The sequence below is a fragment of the Electrophorus electricus genome, chromosome 19 (assembly GCF_013358815.1).
Source record: "Electrophorus electricus isolate fEleEle1 chromosome 19, fEleEle1.pri, whole genome shotgun sequence".
Taxonomy (NCBI): domain Eukaryota; kingdom Metazoa; phylum Chordata; class Actinopteri; order Gymnotiformes; family Gymnotidae; genus Electrophorus; species Electrophorus electricus.
In genome coordinates, this window is record NC_049553.1 from 7,161,650 (window position 1) to 7,187,055 (window position 25,406).

Sequence of the window (25,406 nt, forward strand, 5' to 3'; positions counted from 1 at the left end):
CCACCATTTGAGTTTAATGCATCTGTTTGTTTGGCTTGTTTTTGACACAGATGCCAAATGATAAACAGTAAATGAAAGATAATTAAGATTAGTTCACATGTTGTTTCAGTCAGTGAATAAATGGTCTCTACAAACTTAATTAATTTATTATTAGTAACATCAGCAGTTTGTTGTACATATTATTAAATCACCTAATACTTTCACGGAAGTCAATCTTGTTATATTGTCCACAAGATAATGAAATTAGATGTGTAGGGTGTAAACCGAATATGACTCAACATATGGATTAGTAATGTTACCACATGATGATGTTAAATTAACAGAACTTACTTCATAAATAAATTCACAAGTAAATAAACTGCCCTAAGGTATGGAAAAGCTAATTAGATGTCATAATACACCATTAAATGATTTATTGTTTTTTAATTAGCTGCCGAAACTATATGTTGCTGCTGTTGTTATATTCTTATAAAGCAGACAGAATGGTTGATATGTTTCTGCATGATTTTTGAATTCCTCTGTATAAATACATTAATCACATTCATGCAATGCATTTGTTTATCTGACTTGCAGTTTATCAGCGCAAGGTCTCTTTGGCTTTGTCTATTCTGTACATAAGCTAACCTGTTCTGCTCAGACACTGGCACTGTTTCTAATTAGTCAACTCCGAATAATTACGTTTATGCTTTACGTATAATACTTTATGGGCTGCCATTTCTCCGCATTTTACTAATTTTTTTTTTAGCGCATTTGTTAATTTGGTGAACAAACATAAATACGACAAGTTTGGTGGAGTGACTTGTAAAATCCACCTGTTGCAATGTTAGTTTTGAGCTATTTTGGCTTATTTCAGCAGTGCAATGGCAGTTTTAGCGCTGCTGCCGCATCGGACTTGCTCTTTATCGAAAAGCAACACGGCATGCTCACTACAAGCCTGCACATAAACACTTCTCATAACGAGATTTTGACCACGAACATAACACCACTAAACTATATCTCCCAATTACTACCTAAATACAACTGATTAATAATTTTTTTTTTTTTTTTAAGAAAGAACAATTCTATTGTGAGAAGTAAATGTGAATCAAGAGACTTGCCGTGTCATTACGCACGGGAAATTATAAAAATGACAGTTATTCATATCACAATTATGTAAATATTAATGTTACACTCAACACAGAGAACAACAATAACAATGACAATAAGGTGTATTATCATCGAGGGCCATATATTGTGGCTCTCTACTATCATGACAAGCATATGTTTCACCGGCGGATTTTTTTTTTTTGGCGTTGCCATTCATGCATACTCGCTGCCATGACGAAACTGTCACTGCACTGCACTGCACTGTTCCCACTCAGTTTTTAAAGGGAATGAGAGGAGTTAATCTGAGTGGCTATATGACCACATCTTTCGGTCATGTACTCAGTCTAACCCAAACTGCTATTGAAATTACGCCGCTCTGTGCCGGATTAGCGCATCTGCCAGTGGTCATGAAAATAGCAAACAACATTGCTGCCACGCCCACATGTGCCTGCGCCGCAGTCTTATGCCTTATTTCTGCGCTTGCGCAGTGTCACCAAAACGCGAACCCTACTTAAATAGAGCTCTTATGTGCTTACTGTTGCAAATGTTGTAAATGTTGCGTTAATCAGGTTTACTTATTTATTTATTTGTTTAATTTACTTCCTCAAAATGGACAAAACAGTTCATAAGATAGATGATGGATAAAAAATCAGCTGGGAGTTCTAGATGAACAGGATATACATATCCTGAACATTAATTCAGAGCTCCATTTGTGGCTAAAATAACATTGATATTAGAGTCCAAAAATAAACAAAAGCTTCATAAATTATAAAGGAAAATTTAGGTATAGTGTGTCTAATAATATATTTTAAGCCCCTGAAGTCTACCATTCCATTTATACCCAAGTCAAATTACTTAGTGCTTAAACACAGTGCTGTTGCCCATAATATAAGTGAATAGACTTCAAAAAGATTAGCAGGGCCTTGTAAAAATTACATGTAAAAACAGATTCCTGTAAACCTTAAGTTATTTAAGACCCAGTGTAACAGTAGGAAAGCTCTAAGTTCTGGGTGAATTCCTGCATAAATGAAGCCTGTGCCATCTCAGGATACTCTTAGTGTCATCGCCTTTCTTTTAATGGTATGGCATTATGGGTAATGCACAGGAGAGCTATTAGATGTGTCCCAAAGTTGAGGTTGCAGTTGAGGTGGGCTGCATTTCTCAGCCTGTTCTTCAGTGAAGTCTCTTTTCATTTTGAAGGATCCTTACTGCACGAATGAGAAATGCAGCCTATATTGTGGGAACTTTCAAGAGTGTAAGAGTGAGTAAAAAAAAATTGCATCTGCATTTGTTATTGTATTAATTTCTTAAAACATAGGTCGAATGTAAATTTTTCAAATGTAAAGCAGCATAAAAATACCAAAATATGAATAAAGTTGTATTAACTGCAGAACACAACTATATATACTGCAGGACAATGAAATGCAATATATATATGTATAGTGTGTATTGTATGTGCACACACACACACACAAACACACACACACACACACACACACACACACACACACACACACACACACACACACACACACACACACACACACACAACAGGTTTTGTATTGATGGAACAAGCCAACCTCTATGTAGACTGTCGGAGGAGGAGCCTTTATAGGGCAATTCTACCAGGGACCTGTTCTATCTCAGCTACAGTCTAGACCCTGAGACACATTTACTGTCGGTGCCACATTATTCCAGCACTACAGCTGAGAAGTAAAAACACTATTCTTCCTGCACTGCTCATGTAAGCTCTGCTCGAATAACTCGGATGATGGAGGCCCAGGCAGGGTGGCGCTAGAGTTGTGACTGTGACATCTAAAGAGAGGGGGGATGTCCTTATCAGTGCAACCTTTCAGTGACCTTTCAACAAAAACTCATAAATGGTCAAATTAATGTCATTAGACTAGCGAAAGAATGACATTAGTTTAAAAATGCCACTTAAATGGAAAGAGAGAGAGAGAGAGTAAGTGAGAGAGAAATATCTTACGGAGACATCCTCCCACTTATCAGGTCCAAGTGACATGACTGATTCTGCGAGGCTTAGATATGAATTCCAGTGGTGGTGAATACAGAATAAATCCCTTTGCTAATCGTGCCATGAGAAACATGCCGGTAAAAGGTTTTGTGTAAATTACCAAGAGATTAGTTCTGTGACTGTATTTTTATCTTCTGACTGAGAGAGAGAGGAAGCTTTTTAAAATGTGATGGTATATGGTACTGTATGCCTTCCCTTTTTTTCTCTCTTTTTTTTCTGTTTCTCTACCCCCAAGGTATGTAAATTCACAGATTGTCTCTTAAAAGATATGCATCACCTTTTGAAGGTTATTTGACAGAACACATACTTGGAAATCTCTCTGCTTCTGAAAGAAATTCTTCTGGAGGAAGAATTTTGACCACAGTGCTACAGATTCTGAGCAAGCCATACCTCCAGTCAGGGATTAGGCGGCATTATGGGTATTAATGTTCTATCTGAATAAAGCAAGGCATTATCGTGCTGAAGAATGCACTTTTTTTTTGAAGGAAGTGGCATTAGGGAAAACAGCAAAATAAGGAAAACTTCAGGCATATTCCTGAGCTCAGTGGCTGATAGCTTTGGTCTACTTCAAAGACAATTTTGTTTGAACATGAAAAGGCAAAGTCATGGATTAACACGTCAGACAATTTATGAGACACTTGGTTTACAAACATGTTCACAAAAAAAGTGGAGAACCCATATATGAAAAATCAAAAAGACTAGCTATGGATAACAAGAAGATGCATTTGAGTACACTTGATTTATTGAAATAGGTCAGCTGTTTAAAGTTTAAAGTTCATGGGCCCTGCAGTTGAGCTCAAAATCTTTGGTAAATTTTTAATCACAACAAGTTTTCTTTTTCCTGCTGTGGGTCTACACATGATGCAGGCTTTGTCTAAACTCACTGGTTGTTCCACCAGCAAACCTTTGATGAGTCATTCTCAATCAATTAAAGGCCTATTGATTTTGAGAGAGAGAGAGAGAGAGAAAGAGAGAGAGAGAGAGACAGAGAGAGAGACAGAGAGAGAAATAGGGAGCACACAACTGCCCAGCAAGCCTGTGGCAATCGCTTTTATTCAGATACAACATGAGTTCTCGTAGGGAGAACGTTTTATTATACAAGTTCAGAAACTGTTAAACCTCTGTTATATTAATGTATTGCATTAAATTTTGGCTTCAGACCTATCTGGAGAGAAGTCTTGAATTCATACCTTCTCTCAATAGCTGTTGGATAAAGTCATTCATTGGCCCCTCTCATGTCATATTCACAAAGGTCTTTATCCTTTTTGGGGGATATAATAATAACATATGGAAGTATTAAAGTATTAAAGTAAATCTTTTTTTAAACATGGTAGGGCCATTAAAAAGTCTTAACTCTTCTTTGTATCTGCCATGTTTGACAGGAGGAAAGAAGGGTTGCGGCACTTTTGAAGATAGTCAGGTGTTCAGAGAAAAATTAATTGTCTTTACTCAACTTAGACTGGGGTCAGTATGTAGGACAGGTCACAAACTACTTGTTGATTGAACTAGGTATATGTATGCGACCAGAAAGTGGACATGAGTTGTTCTTGTTAGCCTGCTTTGCATTCATACAGCTGTGCTCCATTTTTTAGCCTCTTGGCTGCAGTTAAGCGCTTCAACGAAATGATTTAATACAAATCTACGCACTGGTCCCTAGCTCCTAGCAGAGGTCAGGCCATTAGTACCTAGATAACTGGACATTGCGATTGCATGAACCAACTAGAGCTGTGACAGTCAAATCTAAAGAGGGGGTCTTTATCAGTTCAACCTTTTCAGTGACCTTTCAGTGCAAACTCATAAATTGTCAAATTCATGTCATTAAAGTATTGAAAGATTGAGATAATTTTAAAGTGCTATTTAAAGAGAAAAAGGGGAAAGGGAACTATCTTACAGAGACATCCTCCTACTTATCAAGCTCAAGTGGCATGACTGATTCCACCATGCATAATATTAATTCTAGTGGTGAGGCCCTCACAATGGAACAAACTAACTTTTATGAACAATTCATTAAGAGCTGGAGTTAGTAGATTTAACTTCTCATACAACTTTATTTGTGTCAAGTCCATCAATATTGCCCTCAGTCATTATAGCACCTACAGGGTTTTGTATGAGATTGCGTTGACTGAGTGTTTACTGGTGCCAAGCCAAGATCTCCAGTGTCTCATGTGAGGCTCAACATTCCAGTTCCAGGAGTCCAGGCGAAGAATCCCTGAGCAAAATCAAGCTGCCAGTGCAAGCTGCTACTTTAACTTTTGCTGTTATAGCATCGCAAATAACATTGATGAGTCTCATCTGTTGATATGACATTTAATCCTCCTAACCTCTGGAAGACTAACAGCCTCCAATCCATCCCCACGGCGCCACCCAGGAGACGCTCAATTTGCAATTTGCGATGTTCCATTTGAATAACTTTGATGTTCTATTGACCCCCACCTCCCTCCCCAAACATCTCCTTCATCTCCTCAAGACACTGCTACATGGGTGTAGTCCCATCAGCCCTCTCCTCCTCTTTTCACTTCTCCCAGTATCTTTCTCTTCCTCTCTCTCTCTCTCTCTCTCTCTCCCTTACTCCCTCTCTCTCCCATCCTTATATCGTCTCTCCTTTTACCCTTGTTTTTCTTTTCCTCAGTGAGCCTGCCTCCTTCCCAGTGCCATTTATTTCATTTGCAATTTTAACAAGCGTGCTTACGTGCCCTGCCATCCAAGTAATTTATGGAGATAGGGCCGTGGGCATGGTCTCTCCAGTGAGGCATCAGCCCACTGTTGAGGTACACTTGCTCCATGGCTGTCAGTGGTGCACTGAGTGAGAGAGGGTTGGCAGTGAGTGGCAGCTGGATGGAATTTTAGTTTGATCTGTTAAGACGCTGCAGAATGTTTTGAACATCGGTGCAGGGGGCAGTCCCCTCACTGCTAGACTTTCTAGCTGTATTTTTTTCTTTTTACCCTTTACATATTTGCTTGGAAATGTCTTGGAATAATTGCATTAGTGTTGCTGTACATTTACTGGCAGGAGATGTTGAAAAAGGACAGAGTGAGAGCATTTTTGACTGGCCTTGTGGGCAGGCTGGGGGTGGGGCTTCGTGAATGATAGTCCTCTCAAATACAGCCTTGCCAAGTTGTAGACTGAGCATCCATCTATATTTATCTGGCCTAAAGCCATTATTATTAAGAATGAATGTAAGAAGTGTTGACACTGGAAAATTTTGCATTTGTTTTTGTAACCATTTATTTTGTTTGCTTACACCCAGTGTACCTCATTTCAGTTGCCATTGATGTGTAGCAATATACCAGCACAAAATCTCAACATTAAATTAATTTAAGTGCACAGAATTCACTTATCCCATGACAATACATTTTCACACACACACATGCACGCATGCACGCACGCACACACACACACACACACACACGCACGCACGCACGCACGCACGCACGCACGCACGCACGCACGCACACACACACCTCTTCAGTTCTCCATTTGTGTCTCTGCAACTGAACATCACATTTACTTGTTAACATTAGTTGATGATAGTCAGAGACGGTATTAAAAGCCCTTCTGTCCATCCGCATACAAGAATATTAGCGACTTCAAATAAAGGGGGCATGGATGGAAGAGTACAAATGTTTTACTCTTCTGGCTCAGAGGGAGCCACATTTTGTTTGTGAGGTTGCTAAAGCTGGCTAGATCTTTGATATGGATCAGAAATTAGGCTCTCTTGCTAACTGCCCTAGTGGTCAGCCATGCTACACTTGTGCATCTCAATGTTTGCTCTTTCTCCTAGCACAGTGTTCCTGCTGCTCAACCCAGCTTTGTGCCTTTTATGAAGAAAAGCATCTGAGATCCTACATTTTGTGTCTGTATTATTGTGCTGGATAGCAGTGCTCTGGATAGCCTGGAAAGCCTTTTTATTGCTCGTGCCACCCAGCCATCTCTATTGTCCCATGTGCTTGTTGAAGGATGAGAACTGTTCAGTCCACTGAGTACTAATGAGAATGGAACAAATTAACATTGTGACTCAGGAGGTGAGAATGGCAGTTCTTGAAAGAATAGAAGTAAAGGTCACTGCAGGGCAACTTTAAGTTGAACTTGAACTTTAGCGTGCTTAATGCTGAATGCCACACCACAGGATATCACCTCTGGTAACTGGTGCTGAAGTGCAACGTCTGCTTGATATGCGACCAGGAGATCATACCAAAAAAAAAAAGCCCAAGAGTCTCCTAATGGTTTAGTAATGGTAGCCTTTTCTGGCTGAAATGGTGAGAGAGAGTAAGAGAAATGGAAAAACGAAACACATGCACACATACATGAGCACACAAAGCGAAATATTCACAAGAGCATGTGGAAGTGAAATTAGCTCTTCAGCTTTCTGAGTCTCTTTAAGATACTATCCGCCCTCTGGCTTTAAAACTGAGGGTGAGGCCCCTTCACCTCGTTGCATCCTGGGAGAACTGGCTCCAGGTCTGTCTGAAGCATCACCTTCATTTCCCCTCACTGCTGAATCACTCAGTTAGTCCTCATTATGTCTCTTATGACTCTGAATGGTCTCAGTGCCAGATGTCTTTAATTCCTCATCTAGTAATAAAATTTTACTTTGTAAATTAAAAATTCTGGTGTCTGATTGGCGCATCTAACTGTTGATTTTAACTCCTGAAACTTGAGTAGTTAGAGCAATGTGCTAGCAACACCAAGGTCATGCATGAATTCCCAAAGATCACATACAGTACACTGACATATTGATAAATATGTATGTTGGTCTGGTTAAGAGCATCTGCTAAATATTGTATATGTAAAAAGCTTTGTTTGAAAACACTGATGAGGTCTTGAGGCTTTCAAAAGTCATGTATGTAATAAAATGATGTACTCTCAGTTCTTAGAATTACAAATAGTTGTTAGTGCGCTTAAATGGGTATTCCCTGTGGAAGTGTCTCAATGGGATTTGTTGAAAGCTTTTTGAATAGTTTACTGACTGCTTACACATAGTGTTTCTCAGAAACACCACTGACAGCTTTGATATTAGCACATGCACGCTTGATGACCTTGAGCTATTTGGTCCTTCTTTCTCCAATTTTCACCACAAGTACACTCACAGCATTGCTTGCCTTAGTTCTAGCAAACCTTGTGAATATTTTCAAGGATGTAAATTTCCCAAACTTGTCATATATGATGCCATTGCCTGTGTTACTCCTACTGAAGGAACAGGACTCACTGAGCAATACCCAGTCCACTGTTAGGACAGACTTCCTCTGGTACCTACATACAGTAGAGTGCAAAGCTTTACTACCAGGAACTATTTTTATTTCATCATTTGTCAAAAAATAATACATAGTTTTACTCAGTTGGTACTTATTATTCTGAAATATATTATTTATATATTGACACCTGGACAAATATTTTTTTAATTTGAAAAATTCCTGTATGAAACTGAAACGTCTTAAAGTATCCAGTTCACACTCTGTTTTGCTTCATTTTGTACAATGTCATTTATTTCATTTATGTGATATCATTTATTTCATTCCAAAGCTAAAGCTAATGTTTTAAACAGTGTCATCTTTTTTTTTTTTTTTTTTTTTTGCTCTTAATGACTAACACCTGATATGGACTAACACTTTATCATGGTCCTCAGTGGGATATTGTTAGTACAATGTTTTGATTTTCAAGATGAACTTTTGTACAAAAATATTTCCCAGTTGTTTGTAGTAATGTCTAAAGACTTTAGTAAAGCAGTTCATGGACAATTTGTTCTCATAGGCACTGAAAAGCTGTCACAGGGCCAAATTCTTTAATTCTTGACAGTGGACTCAGAGCTTTAGACCCTGCTGGGTACATAATGAGGCTGAGCGCTACAGAAAAGCCTGTTTTTGTGTTCAATTATTTTGCTGGTTTAAAGGGGTTTCATTTTTAGGTGGCTCATAAAATCTTATTAATGTATAAAATCAGTTATAAATGTTATAGACACTATAAAGTTAGTATCACATGGGACACACTGGTGGTAGGAAATTGAATATTTCCAGTACCACACTTTTGTGCTTTTATTTGAGTATCTGTTCTGCTATCTTGGTCTTTCTAAAACAGTTCAAACAAGCCTTTCAAAAGTGTTTTAGCATTCCATGCAAATCCTGTTTACTTATCGGATGTAGTCCTTTTTTAATACATTCAGACAGGCAGTGAGTTCAAGAAAAAGTTTCCAAACTGAGAAAGTTTGAGAACTCCAGTTCTACCATGTCATATGTTTGATGGATAGAAATGACCTCGTCCTCATACATGTATTAAAATGAACTCTGAGTAATTTAAGCTCTTTGTCATGCTACTGTCTGGTTAAGCTGATTTCATAAGCAGATGAGCACTCAGGCTGGAGGCACCTGCTCCCAGCTCTCCATTTACCCGCCTGCACACACTGATTACAGTGAATTAAGTGCATCTGCGTGCTGTTACCCTCCCTACTGAGCTAAATACATGGATCCGCCCATCTTGCCCCAGGGTCCCTGAGCCTCACAGAACTCAGCCATCTCAAAAACAATTGTACAGTACAAAACTAACTGAGATAAACACCTGGACACTTTGACTTGAAAGGATGACGTGTCGCCGCTCGTGCGCTAAGCCTGTCTGTGTCATGTTTGGCAGTGCATGTGTGGCATCTATTTTGATCCTGTGCTGTAAGAACATGTGGGGGGTAGTGAAGCTTCGCTGATGTAATGATAGAGTGAGGTTTGCACAGCTGCAGGTGGCTAGGCGAAATATTTATCCAACACCAGGCATGCCTTACTGCACTAGGCTAGATGGATTTGTGGTGGAATAGGTCCCTGTTTATCTGCTGAGGTCTTGAAATAAGCATGAACAAAGCTAAGATGTAAACAACGGAAAACAGTATGTGAGTAAAGGAGCTTTAGAGGAGCATCAGCTTTTTCAAACCTTTTTTACCACCAAAGCAGGTCAAGAGTATTATGTTTAGCAGCATAAAGTCGGCATAGAGTCTGTTGGTTTTAATTACACAAACAAATGAAAAATGCAAAAAAATAAAATAAATACATAAAGGTTACAGGCATTCTCAATGGGCTTAATATAGTCAGTTGCATGTGTTCACGGAGGTGTCCTCTTCTGAGAAGCCAGGCATCAGAATTCTGGTTAACTGAAGTAATGTTATAGAAAATTGCCTTAGGTGGAAAAGTATGAGAAAATGTTTCCATTTTGATGTTTTGTTCTTTAGCTGGTTGCAAGTCAATTTCAAATGTGACACTCATCACAAAGTAGCTTTGTTAAGATAATGACTCACAGATTTAGCTGAGATTAAGACATTCGGGTGTAAATTGAGTTCCATCATAATTTTTGAGGCTGATGTTCACTCTTAGTACTGATGTTTGTGTTTGGCTCTGGCCCTGTCAGTAAGCTTTGCCGTGCAACTGCTCTGTCTCATTTTTGAAACATTTCATGCTTGACATATGAGTGTTTTGACACTCTTCTTCTTGACACAATAAAATGTTTTCTGTTTCTGAGAATGACACTCCTGGAATTCAGTTGCCAATTACTTCCTTTTATTACAGAAGGTTTTTAATATGTAGCCACAAGCATCACTTAAGGTGACCAAGCTCTTTGGAAAACGCATTAAGCCTTTGAATCATTATTACATGTTGTGATTTTCCCTGTCTCAGGGAAAATAACACACGTAGGTGGGAATTGTTCACAAAGCATTCTGTGAGTAAGGCAGTACTTTGAAAGCAAGAACATATAGACAGGGTAAACAGGGTAAGTCACGTGGTTGGTCATGTGATTTGCAGGAGGCCATCAGAACAGGAAGTGGCTTCCGTTGTCGAGCAACTAGCGTTAGGTTACTTAAGGGAAGGAAGGATTTTTGTAATCTTCGTTAGAACAACCTGCTACATTGCTATATAAACGGTTTATCATGTTGTAACAAACTCTCTGCATCAACCTGAGCTTCTGAGTGGTTCGTCACTTCAGATCACAACAGCGCGTTTACATCTGCAGCGCTGAGTCGCGTGTGTGTGGCGCGCGACGTGTGACACGGAGAGCTGAAAGTGAAATTGCTCTTTCAGACGTGACATGGTGAGCATTAGCCCATGCAGACTTGCAACAAATCTGATATTCAGCGACTAGCTCGTTAAAAAATAGCAACATTGTTGCGGATCGTCCCAGTCAGGTTCGCCACTGTCAAGTAGAATAGGTGAGCTAGACCAAGTATGAGGGAATAAAGGACCGGAATGACTTGGAATGACAATGCGGATGTAAAAGAATGTCCCAGAAATATGGCAGTTCCATCTATACATTTTAGTCAGCAGCACTGGAACCTCCAAAAGAGCAGGAGAATTCACACCGGTACTAAGTAGTGGGTGTTGTGCCTTAGGTTATGTGGTAAAGAATGCTTGCGCTTTGAGTGCTCCCAGCCTGAGGTGTTCTTCAGAAGACACTATTTGCATTGCTCACCATAATGTCAATGCGTCAGCTGTTTTTTACTTGAATATGTAGGATACACATCCTCCTCATAATGAAGTATGAATTGCTGGATTAGCCCACATGCAGTATGGATGTTTTTGATGGTTTACATGACAACATTTGGTTGGTTCATGAATGCCATTGTTGAGTTAGTAAACTTATATTCAACCTTAAACATGAAATGACATGAAATAGTTATTGTTAGAAATGATATGGAAGTGCTCCGTGCTACATGCTTGCTAGTCTGGATGAGTATGTGCATGTGGATATGTGGCTCAGAGGCAGTTAAAAACACTGGAGCTAATTGTTGTAAGACTGACCCAAAGATGTCTCTGAGTAGGAGTATATTTTTGGTTGGCCTTTTGCTTTTTTCAGTGTCAGACTTTGCTGTCTTCTTTTTACACTATCATGGTTAACCTTATAGCTTTTATATAATACTGTGAAACTTAATGTGTGACAAAGTCTTCAAAAAGGGGAATTTTAATGCTCATGTTGAGGGTTGTAAAAAATAACTAGCTGTTCATACAATAATACCCAAAGACTCTAGTTATTGTAGGAATTAGCTTCTGTCAGTAGCTAGTTTGCTCTCGGTCGTGCAAGTGACAAAAGGGAATTCGACCACGTCTAAATCAATATAGCTGCATGGAGGCAAAATGAAAAGAGAAGAAGAGACTTCATTCTTACCAATGAAACACCGTTTAAATGCTGAGCACACAAGCAATGGTGAAGAGTGCAATTTACGTTTAGCCTGAGTCGGGAGGGGGGGGGGGGTTGCTGAAGGGGCAGGAGAGGCACAGATCACAGATGATGGAAATTAAGTAATTATCCTTTCAAGTCTAATTTGCAGAGTTGCTGGAAATTAACCGATGGAAATGAATTCCTTTGGGAACATCTGATGTCCCGAGCTGACAAGAATGTTAGGTTTATCTTACTGTTTACTTTACTTTAGTTACTGCTGCATGCTGGGCCCAGCTCTAGGTAACGGCCAGCTGTACACAGAAGCCTATGAGTAGGGTGCACTACCAGCAAAAAAGAGGGTAAAGAAACAGGATGAAAAAGTGATTTTGATAGAATATCACTAACCTGAGTATCCCTTCTGCGCAAGAGAGTTTCTGTCATTAGAAAGCTGAATCTTTCTTGGCCTGTCAGCACCGAGGCACAAACTTAAAACAAAAAGATCCACAAGAAATATATATACGTGTGATGACTTGGTTCGTGGTTGTGTAACAGGGGCCTTTTCTAGAATAACAGTGCGCCGTGGGGGAGTGGTGCAACATGAGTCACATTTTCTCATGCATCCTGTGTAAGGAAAATCATCTAAGATTTTGTTTTAATAACAGCCTGCAATGTTGGAAAAAACATTGTCTGCTATAATAAAATACAGTGGCAAATTTATTGAAAGATAAACATCTTTTTTTTTTTTAAAGAGTAGCCTTTGTAGAAAACAACAACAACAACAACAAAAAAATCCTTTTGAAATGTAAAGTGTCCAGATTTGCAAAGCACTCTGAAGAAATGTTATAAAAATCCAGTGACTTTTGTGGCTTTCATTGATACCAACTTTATCATATTAAATGGGTGTTTTTTAAAAAAAAATCTTTACCTGCTATAAGAATTTAGTTCTTTTTGCTTCCTCATCTTCGGTTTGAGTTGAGGGTTTAACTATGAATGGTCACCATTACTCTTTTCTCTGATGAAGGCCTTCACTGATATGACTGCTTTTACCGCGCCAGCTGCTGTAGTCTTGCTGTAGCAATGTTCAGACACTTCGTTTGACCGAACGCCTACAACTACGCTGCTTTCTTTGAGATTGGTATATTTTGACCTAAATTCTGTTTCTGTATAAACATGCAATGCAAACATGTAGTTGCTCATGTAATGTGATATTTGAAACTCATTTCAGCTTTGCATTTATCCTTGCTTTCTAAAAAGGGTACGGGGATTGAGGGTTTAGTGATTGTCATTTCTTTGGACATGTCTTTTGAAATGTAAATATCTGAGCGTTCCCCAAAAGTAGACTTTTTTAAAGCGCTAACTTATGAAAAGAACTGACTCCTGATAACTTTCTCTCTTTGTCCATTAATCTGCTAAGGATTCTTTGGGGCTTCGTATGAGTGACGTTTCTTCCCATTTTCACTCTGAGTGTGTGAGTGCTCTCTCAGGAAATGCGGCTTAAAGTTTACCAGCGTGCACCACGGGCTCCCCTGCCTCCTCTGCTCTCCTAGTGTGGTGTGTATGTGCTGTCTTACTCGTCTCTCTCTCAGTTGTCTCTCCCCCTGCCTATCATAGTCTCTCATTCGAACCCTCTCCCCACCTTGCTGTGTTTTCTCTCGCTCCCCACCGTGGCCTGCGCTAGTTATCCGCTGCGGAGGATGCTCTAAGTGAGTCCCAGCTTCTCGCTGCCTCTGTCTCTCTGCCACCCTTGCTTCTCTTCATCCGTCTGTCTGCCCCAGTACCCCTCTAAGACTCCCAGTCCCCCTGTGCTAAAACGCACACCTCGCAGGAGACGCGCATTCCTCCTGTACTGGAACATGTCATACCTGCGCTGACGTCACCTGCTGGCTGCCTTAATGCTGCATTCTGTGTCTGGCGGTGGCCCGAGGCCCCTCACACATCGCCACATTCTCTATCTCCTCAAGGCCTGAGGCCCTTGCACATCGCGTTCCAAAAGCAGTGCCTGAATTGGACCCCATCGCACACTCTGCTGGGGAAATGGGAGATCTCCTCCATCTCTAATGGTACCAGCCTGGGATGGTTAAGGCTGTGTGCGAATGGGAAGCGGACTAAATAATTGATGTTGAGGCGGCATCCACATTCTGCCGAGCATTTCCAGGGCGAGCCACCTCCCGTCGGCGCGGGCGGGCTGGCAGGAGTAATTGGAGGAATTGTGACAGCGTGGAGTTAAGTGCTCCTGGGGCCCAGGGTGAGGAATGTGACACCCGCACATAGCTGCACTCACAAACCTGGACTTTTTTTCCTCTTGTTCCTTCACTTTTTTCCGTTTTATTTATTTATTTATTTATTTATCTGTATATTTATTTATTTATATGTGCAAATCTGTCAATCATTTCCTGTGTGGCACAGCAAATTCACTGAATGTGACAGTTAGCTGCATGGTCAAAGCTACAGAAAATATGAAATTTTAAAGATGGTCAATCATTATATTATGAATTTAATTTTAATTAAAATAATGCTTCGTAAATCTTGCAAAAGGATAGATTTCAAGAACACTTTTATCTTTAAACTGGCCCTGAATAGGCTTTAGCCTATTAAGCTCAATGATATATGACTGTAATTAAATCGAATCAGTAGTTTAAAATGGCTCCTACATCCACTAGTCTGTAAAAACCTCATCTGGCAACATCTGTCCAAAGCAGAGACTGAAACCTCATTCCCATCTTCCACACCCAAGATTCATGAAACATCCCTTTAAGTGTATGTAGCCCACTCACAAGAAACTTGCCCTGACACTTACCATTGCTGGGTCTAAGAATATGACATCTCCAGACACCACTGCTGGTCTTCAAGGCTGGATGGGCCAGTGAACAGACAGTTCGGTGGCCACTTAGCCACCCTTGCCTGTGGGTTGGCAGTCTCATGGTTGGGTTGGGGAGTCTAGAAGTGCCAGCAGTCCAGAGACAGGGCCTGAACCTCAACGTTTCAGTGACAGAGGGAGGGGGTTCAAGCACAAGTTTACTCTGCATGCTTGACTGCACTTTGGATAGCAAAGGTCCTTTTTTGTGATCCAGGGTAACTTCCTCTACGCATGTTCCAACCTTTAGCATTACAAGGGAGACACAGCACTGACCCTGGACCAGCAAAAAAGAGCACGTCCTACCACAACACTTTACTGCTAGAAGGCATCAAATCTTGAAGCGGCTTACTGCAGCTTCTAGGACATTGAGTGGTCTGAGGATGTCGCAGTATATTTTGAAAAACAGGATGGCAGATGTCAGCTTAGGGGTGTGATCAGTCTTTGAATCAAGCATTTCCACTGACCTGGGAACAGTAAGGGTAATGCTGAGAGAGCAGAAGTGGGGACCTGCAGACTCTGGCTTCAAACAAATCCCTAACACCTCCTCTTGGACTTTTGGGTACTGCCATACTTTGATAACACAGAGAGAGAAAAGCATGACTGAAACATAAATAAAAGATGCCCAGGGCTAAAAAAGGGCTCAGCTTAGTGCTCTTTAAAAACTTGAGAAGGCAGAAAGCATGTCTTCCTAGAAGACATTTTAGTAGAAAGAAAAATTAAGGAAATTGTGGCAACTTTTTAGTGTTGCACTCAAACCAATCTTTACGTAATAAACCTCCACTGAATCATCCATGTAAAGGGTACATCAGTCTTTTTTTTGTTTAAACATGCTCAAATCCTGTGTAGTGCATCTATTTTTGCAACAATGGCCTAATGGCCAGTAGACTTGTGCCCTGCGGGTGTACTTTGTATTACAGTGTAATGGACCTTTTTGGAAACAGAAAGACAGGAATCTTCAAGAGATTCTTGGGGAATTTCCAAAACCATCTAAAAAAGCCTGTGTGCTATAAAATAAAAGCAAATGGAGTTTCTGACTGTGACCGACAGTGTAGTGATCTTCTCCAAAGGATGGTAGGGCGCGCCGCAGCACGTACACAGTGCTTTTAGTTTTAGTTTCTCACCTTAGTAAGTATTGTGCAGGAGACAGATGATTGAAGACAGTCCTTCTGGCTTTGTCATTTTAATCTGTAGTATTACATGCAATGGACATTACCTTCAGTGGCATGTTTTATTCTTTTATCTTGCGCAGTGCCTGGTTGTCAGGGCCTAGGTGTTTTAATACCTTTGATGTTGGATTAAGTTAACTAAACGGGATTTATTCTTCTAGCTCATTTCACATGACTCTGGTTCTTTTAATTTATTATTTATTCAAATCCAAATTTATCACCACCCAGTGAGCCATGTCCATTTTTGTTTCCCCTAGCTTTCTACAAAGTATTATATTAGTTAATCTACACAAAACTGTACAAAGGTGAATTTAAACACAAGTAAACCATAATGCAAGTCGATTAACCTCCAATCTTGTCAAGTCATTTTGTTTCCAAATTGAATAGGAAAGTAAATGGGAATGTTGCCATACTTTTGAAAGATGGAATGAGGTTTAGTCTCAGAAATGCTAATTTTATACACATGAAAAGAAAACTTGATTCAGAACAGTGTCACCATTTCTTTTGCTATGCTGCTTAAAAGAAGGCTGGGAATAAACAGCTTAATGAAAAAGGCAGACACTGCAATGCAAAGACTATGTTAGCCATGCTTCTTAAAGTTGAATAAAAAAAACAAACCCAAAACAATAATGGGTTTGGCTGCATAATTAAATGTTTTGGTATCAAACTATTTTTGCATTTTAATATTATTTATTCTATTTGGCATTTGCGATAAGCGATATCAAAGGCTTGTCAGTGAGCCTTTATTTGGCTGCTTTATCAAAAACAGCATGTGTTTTATACAAATATTCTCTCTTTGGAAATGATCATGAATAACCATTGAAATAGTCTTTAAAAAAAGAACATTTGCAGTCAGGTAATCCAAAAGAGAAATATATATTCTTGTTCTTATTAGTTACACATATATAGCACTTTTCTCTTATTTCTCAGATGCTTTACAATTAATACTCTGCTTTTACATCAAATCAACTGTCATGGTTGCCACTCCTTTGGCATAGTGATGTGTTGCCATATTCATTATGTTTTGGTTTTGTTCCGTTTTTGTTTCTGCCCTCATGGTTCCTCATTTTTCCCATGTTTCTCCTCATTAGCCCAAATATTGTTCATTTAGCCCTTTGTTTTATGATTGTCCTGTAAGTTTGGTGTTCCTTCTTGTTATCTTTACATTTAATATCATCTGTTATGCTTTACATTCTGTTAAATTTTGTTTTCAGTTTGTTCCCTCTGTTTTAAAATGCTCATCAGGGCCATTCCCCTAGTCGTCCACCAGGTACTGGAGGCTGCCTAGAGTCAAGGAGAGAGTGGATGGAATAGGATGGGGAACCACCCATATCCTGAAGAGTGGGGAGAGCTTCGGGGAAACACCTCCACCAGTGAACAATCAGGGGACATGGAATGAAGGGGGCAACTGCAACTTTGGTGATTTGCTTGATGACCTTGTAAGGGCCAACATATTTGGTTGATAATTTATGGCAGGAATGACAGTTCCTGAGTGAAAAGCCACACCCTCTTAAGGGGCTGATAGTGGGAGTGTCCCATGTTTCTTCAGCTCATTCTAACCACTTGTCTATAGCTGGATATACCTCAGTTGCAGGAGTCCCGGATTACAGACAGGGTTTGTGACCCAGGCGAGACCCCTGGAGGTGTGACAAAAGCTTCTTTTTTGCACCTTTTTTGTTACTAAGAACATGCCAGGCTGTTCTGAAACATTCAAGACTCCTGAGACTGGTTACAGTTAAGTGATGTGTTCAAGACTTAATTATATTGCTAAACAAGTCCGATTGATGCTTCTAACAGATGAGATGGATATTTTAATGTAGTTTTGTAGCTAAAACTAAGTCTGGGCATGTTTTCCACAGGGGATGAACCTGACCTTGTGTTGTTTTATTCAACAACTATGGGGGAAGCTAACTAATGAAATGAGTTTACCTGCTAGAGCTTTATGTGGAATGTTGGACACGGTGCACAGGATACAGGAATTAACATAATCTCGGGCCTCTCTTCTCATATATGACCACAGCACAGGGTTCTGTCTTTGTCTGGGTGGCCTACTCCCACAGATGTGTTAGCCCAGGACAATAGCTCTGGTTGGTCCTCGGTCCTCTGTAACATAGGATCAGTTGGGTGGGCAGTCTCTTGTGATGCTAGCTTTGGCTGATTCTTGGCGGATGCCTTCATCTTACCATCCCACATGACGGGGGCAGTGAACATGTGGATGGCAGGATTGTAGTTTCGTCTCTCTGAGTATCCACCTCCTCCTGTCCAATTCTCGAGGATGCATCCACCTTGACATTGTAGTGGGGTGATGCGTGACAAAAAATTGGTACTGGAAGAATAAAAGGGCCCACCTGGCATGATGGGAATATAGCCACTTGGCTAAATTAATGTAGTTTAGATTCAGAAACAGTAACAGCTCCTGCTGAACGCTCAAGCCAATGTTGCTTAATAGCTACCAATTCGCAATTACAAATGTTGGAATTCATCTATACATTATGAAAGCTTCCATGAAAAGAAAACACAATGAAACATGCAGTTGGCTCACCATGGTTCTGTGCCAATACCTTACACCCACTTCAGAAGCATCAACCTCCACCATAAATTCAGAGGGATCCAGGTGGTTGAGAAGGGGGTTGGTAGTGAACCTCCCCTTTAGAGTGGAAAATGCCTTCTCTGCCTCTGGACGTCAGTGAAGCTTACAGTTTTTTCACTTTCATAAAGAAGTCATTGGGACAGTGATGGAGCTGAATTAGTATAAATCACGTTTAAAGCAGTAGAAAGCCCAGGAAGTGCTAGAGTATCTTCACAAAAAATTGGTTGGGGCCAGGAGCACATCACTACCTTGTTGTCCATCTCATTCCATTTAGAGCATACCCAAGGAATGAGAGTTACATTTTTTTTGTAAATGACTTATTTACTTATGGGCATAAAATTGTTTTTCTCTCAGACACTGAAAAACAACCCTGATGTGAGTCATGTGTTTATGGTGAGATGGGGAAAAGACTAAAATGTCATCAGTATACACAGTGACAAATTGGTCAAAATGTGGGACTGGTTGGATGTATGTAGGCTTTCTATTGAAGGTGACCGATGGTATTAAAAGACAGGTGGATTTGCACTGCTGAGAACATGCTATGAGTTCTTGATCACACGATGAGATTGTTGGGTTGTGTACAGTTAGACAGAGGAGCCCTAGAATTATGTGGTTAACTGGGGTATGGGTGAAAAAACAAGAGGGTTTCAGAATGTCTCCAGTCAAGAGCTGTGAAAGGATTGTGGCATGGGAAATTGCACCCTTGCCTACAGGTTTGCAAAGTTCATGGTGTGAGAGAGGTGGACACCTGAGAATAACTGAGGACACAGTCGACCTGCAATCAGACTATATAACACTATCTGAAGACAAAGACTGTCCTCATGCTGACCAGCACCCTCCTCATCCAATAACTTAAAAGCCTCTTTCTCCCACTTTCTACTGCACTAGACTTCTTGTTAATCATTACATAGCACATACATGTGTATATTTATTGTTTATTCTAAATGTATATATTTTCTAAATGTATACATTTATTCTAAATGTATATATTTTACATATATATATATATATATATATATATATATATATAAATAAAATGTAACTTTTCAGCTGATGTTTCCTTGTCATATGGACAGTAATCTTTAACCACCTTCCTTATCCTCCATGGGGTGGTCAAACACCATCTTGAAGTGAGCTATAAACCATTCTTATCAAATGATTACCAGGTCATCCTTTTTCCATCTTGTAGTTGCCCATTCCCAAGCCCATCTGTTGATTTAAAGATGATGGTAGTGACTTTCCTATCATCTGTGATGGCACCATAAGCGAGAAATGAGATGAGTAAAGTGAACATTGAAGCAAGAAGTACTTTGCATTGGGGTGGAGTGCCATCATACTTTTTGGGTAGTGAAATCCTCACCTCTGATGCAAATGCAGCTGGCTGTTGAGCCACAGACTGGCACAATGGCTCAGGAGACTTCACAATGAAGCAGAGGAGAGGCAAGTTTAAACAGGGCAGGTGAATGAGGAACAGGTGGCAGGGGTGTGGTCATTGAACAGTTAAACTGATTATGGTTATGGTACTAGAGCAGGAAAAAACGATCTGGGAGGTTGTCCTGCACTAAAATGGCTCTACTACCCCCTATCCTTTCAGTTTCATGACACTAGCTTGGACAGTATATATAGCTGGAAATATAGAGGAAATATATGTTTAAAGATTGTATTTTCTCATGAAACAGTCCTTTGTGTCATGTAAAAAAAACCTTGCACTCGGGAACAATAGGAAGCCCAGATTTAAATGTTTAGCCATACATAGGCACTTGTGAGGCTGTCAGTATCAACAGCCTGAAAACAAGACTGCAGTTCTCTGCAAAACCATTAGTCCAGAGTATCTCGTCTTTAAAAGAACAAATCCAAAATTCAGTTTTACTTCTTCACCACTTTAAAGTTCTGCTGTGCAACTTCTGAATTAAGAAATCAGATCTTGTTGGACATGAATTCCATTTGATGTGAATTTCTGGTCAGTGTGTGTGGGGGGGTTAAGTCAGAAAAAATACTCTTATCCAGCAACTAGAAGGCTAATATGCCAATTTTTCACCAGAAAATGAGAAGGGGATAGAAATAAAAACCAGTGTTGATCCAAGCTTAATTGGCGTTTGACCAACTGTGCTTGCCATGTTATTGGTGACAAGTGATGGAAAGATTTTCTTGTTTTTTTTTTTTTTTGTCTTCTGGATGGTAAGTTTTTTGCTTTATCCTTTTTTTTGAGTCAGAGTGAGAAAAAACAGGGTCGTAGTACAGGAGCGCAAAATGATTGGTTTTCTTTTAGCTGAGGCCCTGATAAAATGAGAGAGGGATTTCAAAGGTCCCCCTAATTGCAAGTTAATGCAGTATGATTTATGTTGCTTTGATTCCGGCAAGAAGAGGAAAGTGAGGGAGGAAATCACAGGGCACAATAGGCATGATTTCTGCTGGTGTGGTGAATACTTAAAACATGTCTGAATTATTATTATTCACGACTATTCGCTCGGAGGAGTAAAATCTGAATTCATATGCTGTAAAGTCTCCAGGGATGCGCATGCTACCATGTAGGCCTTTAGAACTGAATGTGCTGGATTCTTCTAATTACACTTTTGATGAATATGATTTACACCATCTAATGCATCAGACAACTATGCATGTGTGCATGTTATCACTGGGGCTGAGCTGTAACTTCTAGTGAGAGGGTAGACTTCTCCATACATCGCTGCACTGGCTAAATTGATTTTTAAAAAATTTTCCGATGATTCCGATGATTTTCAGATGATTTACAACATTTTGGAGCATTACGTTCATCTTGCTGCAGTCTGCCTGTTCCTGTGGGTGAGGTCATAGCGAATCAGTTTTTTGTTGCTCTTGCCATGTTTATCTAGGCTCAGTTCTTTTCAGACCATGTTGATACACATGTACAGCCTGACATAGATGGGGTCTATTCTTTTCAGTTTGTCAAACAATGGGACATCAGGCCCTTGGGGTTTGAAGAGAGGTCAGGCAATGCTTCCTTTTGTTTGCGTTGTACACCTCACAAAAGTTGTATACCACACAAAAGTTATATATAAAACACACCGAAAGCCTGAAATTGCTTAGGCATACATTTGTCAGCATTTTTGTTTTGTGCCAGTGTAAGCTGGAAGGCATCTTCGAGATTAACAAGAGATAAACAGAATAAAGAATGCAAAGGGTGGGGGTGAAACCCTCAGCTTCGGTTCTGATGTATCTATTGATTCTGGCAGCTGGACATAAACCTCCATCTCGTTCTCCCTTACTCAGATCTGCTTGATGTCAGCACCTTTCCCATTTTCAGTGAAATTTCCCCCCTTTGTCATAATCAGCAGCAAAGGAGCCTCATGTACAGTAAGTGTGTGTGTGTGTATGTGTGCGCGTGTGTGCGCGCGTGTGTGTGTGTGTGTGTGTGTGTGTGTGTGTCTAAGCTTCTGTACTACCTCTGGTGGGTGATGGGGTAGGGTACTGGCTCACACATCTGGTCAGTACATGGTACAGTACATGGTATAACACTGCCCATGGTTATACATGTTTCCACATAAAAAAAATAGGTTATCAGATTGATTTATACATCTGTGCTTCTAAGGATTTAATATTCTTCTCAATTATGTGGATTATAATAGAAGTCTTGCATTATTATGCAAAATATTTACAAACATTTATTTGATAGGAAGAACTTCTAGCTGCCCATCTCTTTACAGTTTCTGTTGGACCTGCACAGTACTGATATTGAAAGGTATCTGGAAAAATAATGAATAATGCAAGAAAAAGCATTATTTTCAGTACTATGAAGTTATTGCACATTAAAAGGAATTCCGTAGACAACAGACAGAATGTACAAACCATTTTTAAAATACTATAAGTCTGTCATACCCTTAGTTTGATTCAAATGTAGCAAAATTTATACAGCTGCTAATTTGACTTTCCTCTTCCTGGCTCACTCTCACACTGTATTTCCATCAGTGGGTAATTACAGACTTAATTATCTAAACATCGCAATTAACATTACTGAGACTTCAGCACTCAAGACCGCTTTGCCAGTTTCAATTAATCCTTTTTAGCATAAGTGATGTGAATGCTAATTTATTAATTAATATTCTGTTTGTCCTGTTTGGATTTGAAGATCACCCGTCCACAACATCAATATGCGGAAAGGGTTCTGTGTTATACACTTGTTCTGACACTGAGTTCTGTCTTTGTTGCAAATTTAGTCAAATAATGTCACCCAAGTAATTAACAAGAAGGTGGAGAACAAATACTCTTCCTACAGCATTTGTTGAACAGAACAGAAAGTTCACCAATCAAAAATACTTTCATATATATGGACTGCTATAGCCAGCTGCAAAACGTTTTAGTTTAGGTATTTAGATCTGTCTCTATGGGCCTTAAAATACATGTAATGTCCGTAATATCACAGCAGCCAGGAAGGCCTAAATAACCACTACTGGGATTGTAGTGGGAATCTTGTACTGTATCCGTTCATTTGCCTGTAGATTGGCCTGTATGATTTCCATCCCTGCAAATTTATCCATTTATGTATTTTTTTTTGTGGGTCAGCAAAACCTCAATGAATTAGGAAGTACATGGTATAACAGTTATGTCATGTGTCTTTGAATTTCATGGAAACCACTGCCAATTTACTTATGTTTTTGGTTCAAGACTAATAGGCTTTGCATGTCAGAGCTGTTTGCTGTCATCGGGTTTATGATTTCATTTAGTGCTAGCTGTGGAGAGATGTATAGAGGAGAAGGACTTTGGCTGTAGAGGTCAGTGAGTGCAAGCCTGGACTTTTAACAAAATTGTTTTTCGAGATCAAACATCCTCGATAACCTTAATAAGAAAAAGGCACAATCCTCTCCACTTCACACTCGTCTTAATAACCATGGTCAAAAAATATGACAGAAAGCGAGAGAAAAGGACATGTTCCTAGAATATAATACCTCCTTTATAATCCATGCTTTACATCAAAGAAGCTGCTTCATCATGGATAGTCTTTTCTACTTTGGAGGTTTAACCCTAAAAGTTTCAATCCGTGCTGAAGTTACAGTTGCGGCTGTAGAAGAAAATGCGTCTTCTTTACATTACCCCCACCTGGCTTTGTAATACAGCCTTTCAACCACACCCTATATACTTTCCCCACGTCCTGCTTGTTGTCTGTCTGTCTCTGCATCTGTCTTTCCTTTGGGCTTTCTCTCTGTGTCCTTTCTATTCTCGCTTACCTTCTCTTTCTGTTGCTCATTCTCACTTTTCTTCTTTCTCTTAGCTTCCTTGTCTTATTCTCTTTCTCTTTTTCTCTTTCATTTTCTTGTTATTCTCCTTTTCTCTTCTTCTCTCTGTCACTTATCCTTTCTCTCTCAACTCACCTCTTTACAAGCTCCATCTTAAACTTCTCCCTTATCTTTCTGCCTTATTCAGTACCCCTTCCTTCCTTCCTCTCTCTCTCTCTCTCTCTCTCTCTCTCTCTCTCTCTCTCGCTCTCTCTCTCTCTCTAATTATGAATGGCTGAATGGGGTTGGCCAGGAGAGCTAAAGGTGTTATGAAGCGCTACTCTCTCATCTGCGATCTGGCCCTGGTAATTAGACGGCATGGCTAGCACAGCTCGTTCTGTGCCATGGTACCTAGATTAAACCCAGGGGAATGAACTGCCCCAGATTTTACGCTGCATTGAACTCTTAACAAATTAGAGATGGGTTATTCATGGACAGCTTAATTGCAAAGAGCATATGGTGTATTAACTCATAATCAAGATTAAATCATACATTTCCAAGCTAAGATTTGTTCTTCTCACATTCGTAAGAATGGTGTGCTTACCCTCCTACATCAGTGCACTATTTTCAGAGTAAATTATGATCATAAAATGCATTCATATAAATAATTCCTCACTGAAGATTATGTTGTGGTTCTTGCTAAAGGTTTTGGAAGATGATGTACTAATTTTAAAGGTAACTCTGAAATATCTTATCTTTAAAAACCTGATCTAACACTGACCATGCCGAATATTTTTCATGAAGAGAAATAGCAGATAATGTAAGTTTATGCCTTAAATTGCATTCTGGTGTTTTCTGACTATTTTTTCTGTTTCTTTCTGTTACCATGCAGAGGCATGTTGACTAGGTGACAGGAGTAATAGCATAATAGCAGGTTTCATGGGAATTGTAGTTCTGTAAAAATGCAACTACTACTCTATACTCAAGCATTTTCTCACTGATACGTATGCAAGATAAAAACAGAATGTATGTGATTATATTTACAGAAGAATGTTAAGTTTCTTTTCATACACAGTATTTTTTTTTGTGTGTCTAAAGGCAATTTTCATATAACTATGTAGGGCTAACGATTTTCACATCATATCTTTGCTTTGTAGCATGGACTATTTGTTGGGTTTGCTGGCAGGTTATTAATAAACTGAGTGTCATATTCCACCTGATCTGCTGAAAGCATCATAGTAGCTCCTAGTTTAAACAATTACAATTACAATTCTCATTTATAATAATAAGATCTATTGTTACAATTCATTCATCCACTTCAAGTTTCTCTGTCTCTCTGAGAGAGAGAGAGAGAGAGAG